Here is a 10,687-nt window from a genome sequence, read left to right as displayed (position 1 = left end):
ATCCTTACCCCAATGAGCTAGGCTAGGGATCGAGCCCACATCCTCATGAATACTAGTCAGGTTCTTAACCCACTGAGCCACAATGGGAACTCCCATTATAGGGTTTTTAAAAGTTAATAATATTTTCCTCATGCTTTTGCCAAATTGGCTGCTAAAATAATACCATAAAAATTAAGGAAAATATTTTAGTGCATTCTGAAATATACCTTAATGTAACTTGATTCAGCATTTTGCTCTTGCAGCAGTTGACTGGCTCTATCAGGGACCACTTCTTTTATTAGTTTGTCTGTTTTCTTGACCATTGAAACATATTTTGCTTTTTCTTCCCCTATTCTCTAGCCAGTCAGTCCTCAAGTCCTATTAATTTTCTTTTCCTTTTTTTCTAAGTGAAGTATATTGAGATATAATTTCTATCTATTGAAGTTCACACTTTATAGGCAAACAGCTTTTATAAATGTATATAACTGTGTAACATCCATCACAATAAAAGTACTACATAGGGAGGGAAGGAGTGGGAGCTTGGGATGGGCATATGCACACTATTGTATGTGGAATGGATATTCAATGGGGGCCTGCTGTATAGCACAGGGAAATCTACTCAATATTCTGTGATAACCTATGTGGGAATGGATATGCATATATGTATAACTGAATCACTTTGCTGGACAACAGGAATTAACACAACATTGTAAATCTATATCACAATAAAAATTTTAAAATATTAATGAAGTATTTCCATTAATTCCCATGTGCCCCTTTGCAGCCAGCTCCTCCCCTCCCCCCAGCCCCTGGTAATAAGTGAACTTGTTTCTATACCAATAGCTTTGTCTTTTTCAAAATGTCTTATCCATGGAATCACACAGTATGTATCCTGGCTCCTTTCACTTAGTGTAAAATTTCTGAGATTCATCTATGCACTTGTAGTAGTATTGGCAATTCACTCCATTCTCATTGTATGGTATTCACTCATGAATATAAAATGTTTTTTTGCCTTTTTAGGGCCGTACCTGTGGCATACGGAGGTTCCCTGACCAGGGGTTGAATTGGGGCTGTAGTCACTAGCCTACAGTACAGCCACAGCAACGCTAGATCAGAGCCACGTTGCGACCCACACCATAGCTCACGGTAATGCTGGATCCTTACCCCACTGATCCAGGCCAGGGATCGAACCTGCATCCTCAAGGATGCTAATCAGATTTGTTTCCACTGAGCCACGATGGGAACTCCAATGAACATAACATTTATTTATCCATTTATCAGTCAACGCTTCCAGGTTTTGGTGATTATGAAGAAAGCTGCTCTAAACATTCCTATACAGGTCTTTGTGTGGACTTAGCTTTTCACTTTTTGGAATAAATAGCTCAGAGTGAGATTGTTGGGTTGTATTGTATGTGTGTGCTTAACTTTGTAAGACACTGCCAAATTCTTTTTCAAAGTGACTACCGTTTTGCCTTTCTGCCAACGAGTGAGAATTTCTGTTGCTCGGCATCCTCACTGGCTTTTGGCCATCTCTATTTCTGATGGAATTACTGCAGTCATCTCTACAATGAGCTCTTGCAAACTTAGAAACTCTGGTCCATCCTTCAAACTGAAACCAGAATCAGCCTCTAATGTGCCCTCCACTCTTAAGTGGCTCCGACCTTCTTAGGATAGGACCCAGACTCTGTCAGCCTGCTATACACCTCAGACCCTTTGCACTCTGAACTACTTTTCACCCACCCTCCCAACCCCATCCACTGTGTCCCACTCAGGCAGCTGGACATAGCCAAGCTCGAAAGCTCCAAGGTGCAAAGTGGGCCCCACTCTGTCCTGACTCAGTGCTTCTATGCAGCCGAAGGCAATTGTTTGGGCAGAGCACTCATTTTCTACTTTGTATTCCCAACCTACAATTACCCTCTGAATTTTGGGTAGTGTTGGCTTTTGTGCAACTGTCTACCAGAGTAATTTTTTTTCTTTGATTACTTTTTATGAAAGTTTTCAAGAATTTAAGAAAGTTGAAGAAATAGCGTAATGTTCATCCAAATTCAGTTCAAAATGTTTTAACATTTTGTTACAGTTGCTTCATTTATCTACCATACATCCATTCTCCTTCTCCTTCTTTGGATAAACCATTTCAAATTTCAGATTTTTGCTAAACCATTTGCCAAATATGCTTCAGATGTATCTATCTCCTAAAAATTAGAACAACCTCCTTCATAATTACACCACTGCTACACCAAAAATAAACTTAAAACAACCTTCTAATATGTCTAACACTATCTATGTTGCTATTTTTCTTTTTTAAAAAAGAATTTTTATTAGAGTATAGTTGATTTACAGTGTTGTGTCAATTTCTGCTGTACAGCATAGTGACTCAGTCATACACACACACACACACACACAAACACATATATACACATTCTTTTACTCATACTATCTTCCATCATGTTCTATCTCAAGAGATTGGTGTACAGTAGGACCTCCATTGCTTATCCATTTTAAGTGTAATAGTTTGCAACTACCAACCCCAATCTCCCAGTTCATCCAGCTTCCCCCCACTCCTGGCAACTACAAGTCTGTTCTTTATGTCCATGTTTCTGTTTTGTAGGTAGGTTCTTTTGTGCCATATTTTAGATTCCACATATCAGTGATATCATATGGTATTTGTCTTTCTCTTTCTGACTTACTTCACTTAGTATGAAAATCTCTAGTTTGCATTCATGTTCCTGCAAATGGCATTATTTTGTTCTTTTTTATGGTTGAGTAGTATTCTATAGTATACATGTACCATATCTTCTCAATCCATTCATCTGTTGATGGACATTTAGGTTGTTTCCATGTCTTGGCTATTGTGAATAGTGCTGCGATGAACATAGGGGTGCATGTATCTTTTTGAATTATAATTTTGTCTGGAAATATGTCTAGGGGTAGGATTGCTGGATTATATAGTAGTTCTTATTATTTAGTTTTCTGAGGAACTGCCATACTGTTTTCCATAGTGGTTGTACCAATTTACATGAAACCAAATGTTGGTTCTTCAAAAAGATCAACAAAATTGATAAACCTTTGGTTAGATTCATCAAGAAAAAAAGAATGAGGGTTCAAATCAATAAAATGAGAAATGAAAAAGGAGAAATTACAACTGTCAACAGAGAAATACAGAGGCTCATAAGAGACTACTAAAAGCAACAATATGCCAATAAAATGGACAACCTAGAAGAAATGGACAGATTCTTACAAAAGTACAACCTATCAAGACTGAACCAGGAAGAAATAGAAAATACAAATAGAGCAATCACAAGTACTGGTATTTTTTCAGTTGCCCCCAAAATGTACTTCATTACGTTGTTTTTTCAAACCAAGATCCAATTAAGATTTATATATTGCATTCATCTACCCATGAACAATTTTCTTTGATGGAGTCTCAGTTTTCCTAACCACCTGCTTCTGTTAAGCTCAATGACTCAGTTCTGTGCCCGCCTTTCCAAGGAATCACCCGTGAACCCCCAGTTCCTTTCATGGTTCCTGTGCGTTTTGGTACTTTCCAGAGACCTGTGCTTAAGTCTATTAAAGATGCTTAGCTAACCTTTTATTGAACTTTCCTATTTCCCCAGACTCTGAGCAGAGCATCTTGAGGGCAAGGAAGAGCTATTCTTTACCTCATTAGTCTCCCTGCTAGGTAGTAATTGCTTAATACATAATTTAAAAATAAATGACAGCATACAGTTTCTCTTCACTGTGAAGAGCTGGAATAAATAAATGGACTCTGGAGGGTTGGGGGTCAGGGAGAAGAATATAAAGGGCAGGTAAGATAAGGGTCTTGAGACATCATCCCAAATATGGAATATTGCTCAGGAGTCTTTGGGTATGAATTGTATATGCCTTCCCGTCTCTCAGGAGGCAGTATGTTCCATGTGTACCATCAGTTGGAGATAAATCTATGGAAACCCTATAGATGTTTTGGGCCAGATCTTTCTAGAGAAAGAATTATAAACACACAGACCAAGGCTACTGCATCCCAATAGTCCATTTCTGCATACACAGCTAGTTTACTGCTGCTTTGTTAGGGTGTTTTTAAGGAAATATCCACTCCCAATGGATCCCTAGGTTGGACTGGATCAGCATTTCGTGCACACGGTTGGTGGGGAAAATCACGGCACATCCACTCTGAACTCCCAGGATGAACTGCCTCTTCTGCAGTTCAACCATCTTTGTGGCAGACTTTTCTCTTCGATAAACTCCTTTCAGATACTTCTTTCTTCTCCACTTCTCACCACCTGTGGGACTAATTCCAGGATCGTATATTAATTCTGACTCCAGAGTGACTCAGAGCCTACACACCAGACTATTTTAGGTGGAGTGTTTCCTCCTGAGTCGCCACGTCCCTTGACAGCAGGCATCCTGCGGATTTCCTCAGCTCTGCCTTGAGAACAGGAAGCCAAGGCCAAAAGCAGCCAGTGAGCACAGCGGCTCAGTGACTCTTCCCGGTTCCTGGAGGACCAGCAAGAAAATCTTGATTTAGTAAGAATTCCTTGGCAAGAAAATGGGGAATTTACTGGAGACGAATGATTCAGGAAGGTTTTTGTTTTTGTTTTTAATGATTACTTTTTTTTTTTTTCCTTCAGGAGGCAGATTAAGCATTTTCTTAGGAATGAAATTAAGGAATTTTTCTTAACCACCCAGAGACACTTCATTAGATGCTGTCATTAATGGGCTAACCAAAGACAAGGATGTAGCTTAACTTCCCTTTTCACAATTTTATCAAGTTTTCCAGCCAGTCATATCCTCTTCACTCACTTCTGTCACCCTTACTGACCAGTCTTCCAAATGGCCATTGGTCCTGCACCATCCCCCTCCCTTCCACCTACCCAAGTCTTCATAACTATCTGTGACAAGAAAGTATCATTAGGGACATTTTGAGTGGCTTGACCAAACTTGGCCATGCACATTGTCCTTCCCTGACCCCTTCTCCACAGAAGACATCAATCATCTATCCGGCCTGTATATTTCTCCCACAGAAACCAGTGTCTTCAAAATAGCAATGTATAGGAGTTCCCACCATGGCATGGTGGGTTAAGAATCCGACTGCAGCAGCTCAGGTCACTCCAGAGTTGGGGGTTAGATCCCAGCCCTGGCACAGTGGATTAAAGGATCCAGCATTGCTGCAGCATCAGTGTAGTTTGAAGCTGTGGCTCGGATTTAATCTCTGACCCAAGAATTTCTATATGCCGTGGGTGTAGCCAATTTTTTTTTTTTTTAATTAGCAATGTATACAGCCACTACCGAATCTGAATATCCAAACCTGAAGCCTATCTTCAGTGAGGAAGAAGGAGTTAAAGCATAGGAGTGTATTAGGCCAGAGTGAACATGGTGGAAGAGTGCAAAGAATAGGTCTTAAGTCTTGGGCTTAACTTCTAGTTTTGGGGCAAGTGTAAGAAAAAAAATTTTTAGGTCCATTTTTTTTTTTACTGGCAAAATGGATTTAATAATGTCTTTACCTAGTGTCATTGTGAGAATTCATTTTTTGTTCATTTTAATGTGTGTGAAATCTTCTAGCACAGGGCCAAACACAAAGATACTCAGTAGATGTCAGTGCATAAGGATTATTTCGAGGTGGGTCTCTGATGGGGGGCACACCTCACTGACACTGAAAATTCCTGGAGGCCATAGCACTGGCTTGGAAATGATCAAGGATTCCATTCTTCATGAATTTTAGTTACTTGTTCATTTATTTATTTTTCTTTTTGAAGGGCTGCACCCGCAGCATATGGAAGTTCCCAGGCTAGGGTCAAATTGGTGCTACAGCTGCCAGCCTATACCACAGCCACAGCAACACAGGGTCTGAGCCACATCTGTGACCTACACCACAGCTTACTGCAATGCCAGATCCTTAACCCACTGAGTGAGGCCAGGGATCAAACCCGCATCTTCACGGATGCTAGTTAGGTTCATTACCACTGAGCCACAGTGGAAACTCCAACTCTCCATAAATTTTAACAAAGTGTATTCTTAGTCACTCCTCCCTGCTGTACAAAATATTCGCAATAAAAACTGTTTTGAGATCTTGGATGGAACTAGAGACTAATACTGAGTGAAGTCAGAAAGAGAAAGACAAATACCATATGATATTGCTTATATCTGAAATTTAATATAAGGCACAAATGAACCTTTCCACAGAAAAGAAAATCATGGACTTGCAGAATAGACTTGTGGTTGCCAAGGGGGAGGGGGAGGGGGAAGGGGAGGAGGAAGGGGAGGGAGTGGGATGGATTGGGAACTTGGGGTTAATAGATGCAGACTATTGCCTTTGGAATGGATTAGCAATGAGATCCTGCTGTGTAGCACTGTGAACTATGTCCAGTCACTTATGATGGAACATGATAATGTGAGAAAAAAGAATCTATACATGTATGTGTAACTGGGTCACCATGTTGAACAGTAGAAAAAAAAATCGCATTGGGGAAATAACTATTAAAAAATAAAATAAAATAAAGTAAATTTTTGTGAGAACTTGAGTAAACCCCCTTTGAAACTTGAAAATCCAGTAAAACACAGTTCTCTCTGGGTTTCTTGGTAGTTTGTTATCCTCTTCAGAGACTCCTGTTCTCCTCTTTCCCTTATTTCAATGTCTGTTAGAATCTCAGACAGAAGTGATAAGATGAGAAAAACTGACCACCACATCCTTTTCAATTTTTGAAACACCTCTGTTTTAACGTTGATGAGAAGGGATGAATATTGGCTGGAGAGCCTGTGAATGTCAATACTGGATAATGCTGTGGCCACCCCCCATCTCAGTTCACTTCCCTTCTAGGTTACTTCCTTTTGTTCCTGGAGGAGTTTAACATCTGACTCTATAAGTGCCAATCATTCTCTCTCAAACTACCATTGTCATCATTGTTGATTTTCTTTCTTTCTTTCTTTCTTTCTTTCTTTCTTTCTTTCTTTCTTTCTTTCTTTCTTTCTTTCTTTCTTTCTTTCTTTCTTTCTTTATGTCTTTTTTAGGGCTGTACCTGTGACACTGCCACCTATACCATGGCTTGGGGCAACACGGGATCCTTTAACCCACTGAGGCCAGGGATCAAACCTGCATCCTCATGGATGCTACTCGGGTTTGTTACCACTGAGTCATGACAGGAACTGCCTCATTGTTGATTTTAACATTCATTGTAAGTAATCATTCTGGTATCCAACCATCTCAGTTGCTTTCCTCTAGTCTTGTTGCCTTCCACCCTATTTTGACCACTCACTCCTTGCGTTAGTCTGCTAGAGATGCCATGACAAAATGCTGCAGAATAGGTGGCTTAAACAACAGAAATGCTTTTTCTCACAGTAACAGAGGCTAGAAGTCCAAGATCAAGATGTGGGAAGGTTTGGTTTCTCCCGAGGCCTCTCTCCCTGGCTTGCAGGTGTGTCCTCTCTTTACTGTGTTCTCCCGTGGTCTCTTCTCTGGACACAGGCGCTTCTGGTATCTCTCTGTGCACTCAAATTTCTTCTTCTCACAAGGGCACCAGTCAGACTGGATTAGAGCCCCCTCTACCAGCCTTATTTTAACTAAGACCCTATCTCCAAATAGAGTCACACTCTGAGGTTTGGGGGCATCAACATATGAATATCAAGGGAACACAATTCAGCCCATAATACACCTCTAGACTTTGTCTTCACCAATTACTGAAACATCTTAATCTTAAATTCCAGCATCCCTTCTTCTCAATCACTACCTTCTCTCTTTCGATTGCTATCTCTCTGATACCCCAAACCAATAATTCCTCAACTCCACTGGGGCACACAATCTACCATTCCAACCTTTTAAAAATCATTCTTCATATTCTTTTGGCATATGTCCCTCCTTCCTTGGATTAAGCTCCACAGTCCATCACTATAATCAATCTCATATACATTCTTGATTCCTTTGCTTCTCCCTCTCTCTCTGTCTACGGCAAAGTCCCAATTCTGGTTGGCTCAAGCTTTCTTTTCCTTTTTTTTTTTTTTTGCCAAGCCCATGTCATGTGGAAGTTTCCAGGCCAGGGATTGAACCCAGGCCACAGCAGTGCCTTGAGCCACTGCAGTGACAATACCAGAACTCCAGCTTTCTTACTGCTCTCTGCCCACATCTGAACTGCACTGGGAAGACCATCCATGTTGCTGCTTAGTCTCACTATAAATTCATGACTTCAAGTGGGCCCTCAGTGCCTGCCAACTTCTGCACTTCTCTCTAATCTTAGACCATCCTGCCTTCCTAGGCAACTGTTTCATACCTTCTCTTCTCTTTCCAAACCTGGAATACCCTCTCCCCGTGTTCATTTTCAACTGGGAAACATGCTTCCTGTTTCATTGAGAAAACAGAAGCAATCAGAAGTTCCGACACCTCCAACCCATGTGCTCTGTCTTTCTTCTCTTACTAAGACTGCACTGCCCAGGCTTCTCTCTCAGGCCCGAATCTCCATCTGTGCACATGCTCCTACCATTTCTCATTTACTCAAGAATACTGCTCGCTCCAGCAGTTCTCCCTTGTCTCTCCCCTGCACCCTACTCCCCTCCTCCTCAACAAAAACATTCCCATCAACATATGAATGTGCTATATTTTCCCTTGACGGCCACTTTCCCTCCAACTAAACTCTCCAAAACAGTTTCCTCTTCTCTCTGTTTCCAATTCCTCTTTTCTCATTTTCCCATGACCCTATTCCATTTGGACTCTTGTCTATCCCACCACTGATGCTCCTCTCATCAAGCTCATTGATGACCTCTGTATTGCTCTGTCCACTGGCCATTCCCCAGTCCTCCCATATTAACTTGCTGTATAGGCCGACTTTAACTCCAGTTGATTACTTCTTCCTCGATTAGGAACTCAGCTTCCAGGATAAGCTCCTTGTTCTTCTAACTCATTGGCCACTTCTCAGTCTCCCCTCATGTCCCCAGACTCAATTCACTGGACTGCCCAGGACTTAGTGCTTGGACCGCTTTCCTATCTGTACTCATTCTCACAGTTTTTGTGTCTTTAAATACCATCGATACACTGACAACTCTCTCACACCTCCAAACTCTTCCTTGAACTTCATATTTCTGTATACAACAGCCTAATTGGCATCTCTACTTGGATTTCTAACAAGTGTTTCAAAACTTGGGGTGTCCAAAACTGACCACCTCACCTTCCCTCCCAAACCTGCTCATCCTGCTGTTGTGCTCATTTCAGTAATTGATAACTTTATGCTTCCAGTTTTGCAGGCCCCAAACCACAGAGTCATCATTGACTCCTCTATTTCTCTTACATCCAGTCTATCACCAAATACTGTAGGCTCTAGCTTCAAAATACAGACAGAATCCAGTCTTTTCTTATCTTCTTGCCATAGTATCTGAGCCACTATCACCCATGGGAAGGCTGAATTATTGAAATGGCTTCAAAACTCATCTCCTTTCTTTTACCCATACTCTTTACAACCTAATCACAACACAGCAGCCAGAGTGAGCCTTTTAATGTGTAAAGTCATTTTTTTCCACTGAAATCTAATCTTGCATATTACTCTCCCCACCCACCCCCATGCCACCTCTTGGCTGCAGCCACAGTGGTCTCCTTGCTCTGGTTCACTCCACCTCAGGGCTTTTGCACCTTTGTTGTTCTCTCCGCCAGCAGTCTTTTGCCCCAAGGTCTCTACAAGGCTCATACTCTCTACTTCCTTCAGATCTTTGTTCAAGTGTCTCCTTCTCAGCCACATCTTCCCTGATCACTCTGAAATGACATCCCCACCCCCCACTCTCTGGCAGTCCGATAACTGTCTTTTCCTGACTTATTTTAGCCATACTTACCACTACCTGACAAGCTCTATGTTTTACTTATATATATTTTTTTATTGTTAGTCGTTCCCACAACAGAATGTAAGCTCCACAAGGGCAAGGATTTTGGGCTGCCTTGTTCACTAATCTCTCCCTCCAGTGTTAAGAACAGTGCCTGGCACATAGGAAGTACTCACTAAACATTCAGCCAAAGAAATTGCTGCTCTCCCCATCACCCCAAAGCTCTGGTAAATGTGATTTTTATGTTGCTTCTTTGAACCTAGAGGAAAAAAAAATCTGTGACCAGACCTTGTTGATGCACTTCATTCGAAAACACTAGAGAAAAAAAATCACATCCACCAGAGGGTGCCAAGAAACCTCTTTGCAACCCATCATAGTTTAAGACTACTAGTTCCTAGGTTTGTTACACTGGAATCCAAATGTGGCTCCAGGTAGCTCAATTTTTTTTTTTTAATTATAATACAATTTAAAATCATTCATATAAAAATAAGCTTTTATTCTCTTGAATTAAAAGCCAGTATGTTATAGAGTATTAATACTATCTGGAGAATAATAACAAATTAAATATAAATGTTTCTGGGATTGAGATTTTAAGGGTTCATGATACAAAACTATTTGGTATCAAGAGGAATAAATAAGCAGAACTTCCTTCTAATTTCTGTACTATTTCAACAATTATGTTTCTATGATTGCTCTTTTTATTGTTAATAATGGCTCCCATTTTATTGCCTGATCCTTCTCTGTCACCTAAGAGTGTGTTTTGCATACAAAATCTTGTTTAACTCACACATTGAGGGGAAGGTATTAGTTTTTAAATTCCCATTCATAGTTTCAGAAGCTGAGACTTAAGGGAAGTCAAGCAGAGTTCTGAGGTTACCAGTAGAAAGGGTGGCAGTGAAGTCAGGCAACCCTGGAATTC

Source organism: Phacochoerus africanus, chromosome 1, assembly GCF_016906955.1.
Source record: "Phacochoerus africanus isolate WHEZ1 chromosome 1, ROS_Pafr_v1, whole genome shotgun sequence".
NCBI classification, from domain to species: Eukaryota; Metazoa; Chordata; class Mammalia; order Artiodactyla; family Suidae; genus Phacochoerus; species Phacochoerus africanus.
This window is presented reverse-complemented; position numbering follows the sequence as displayed.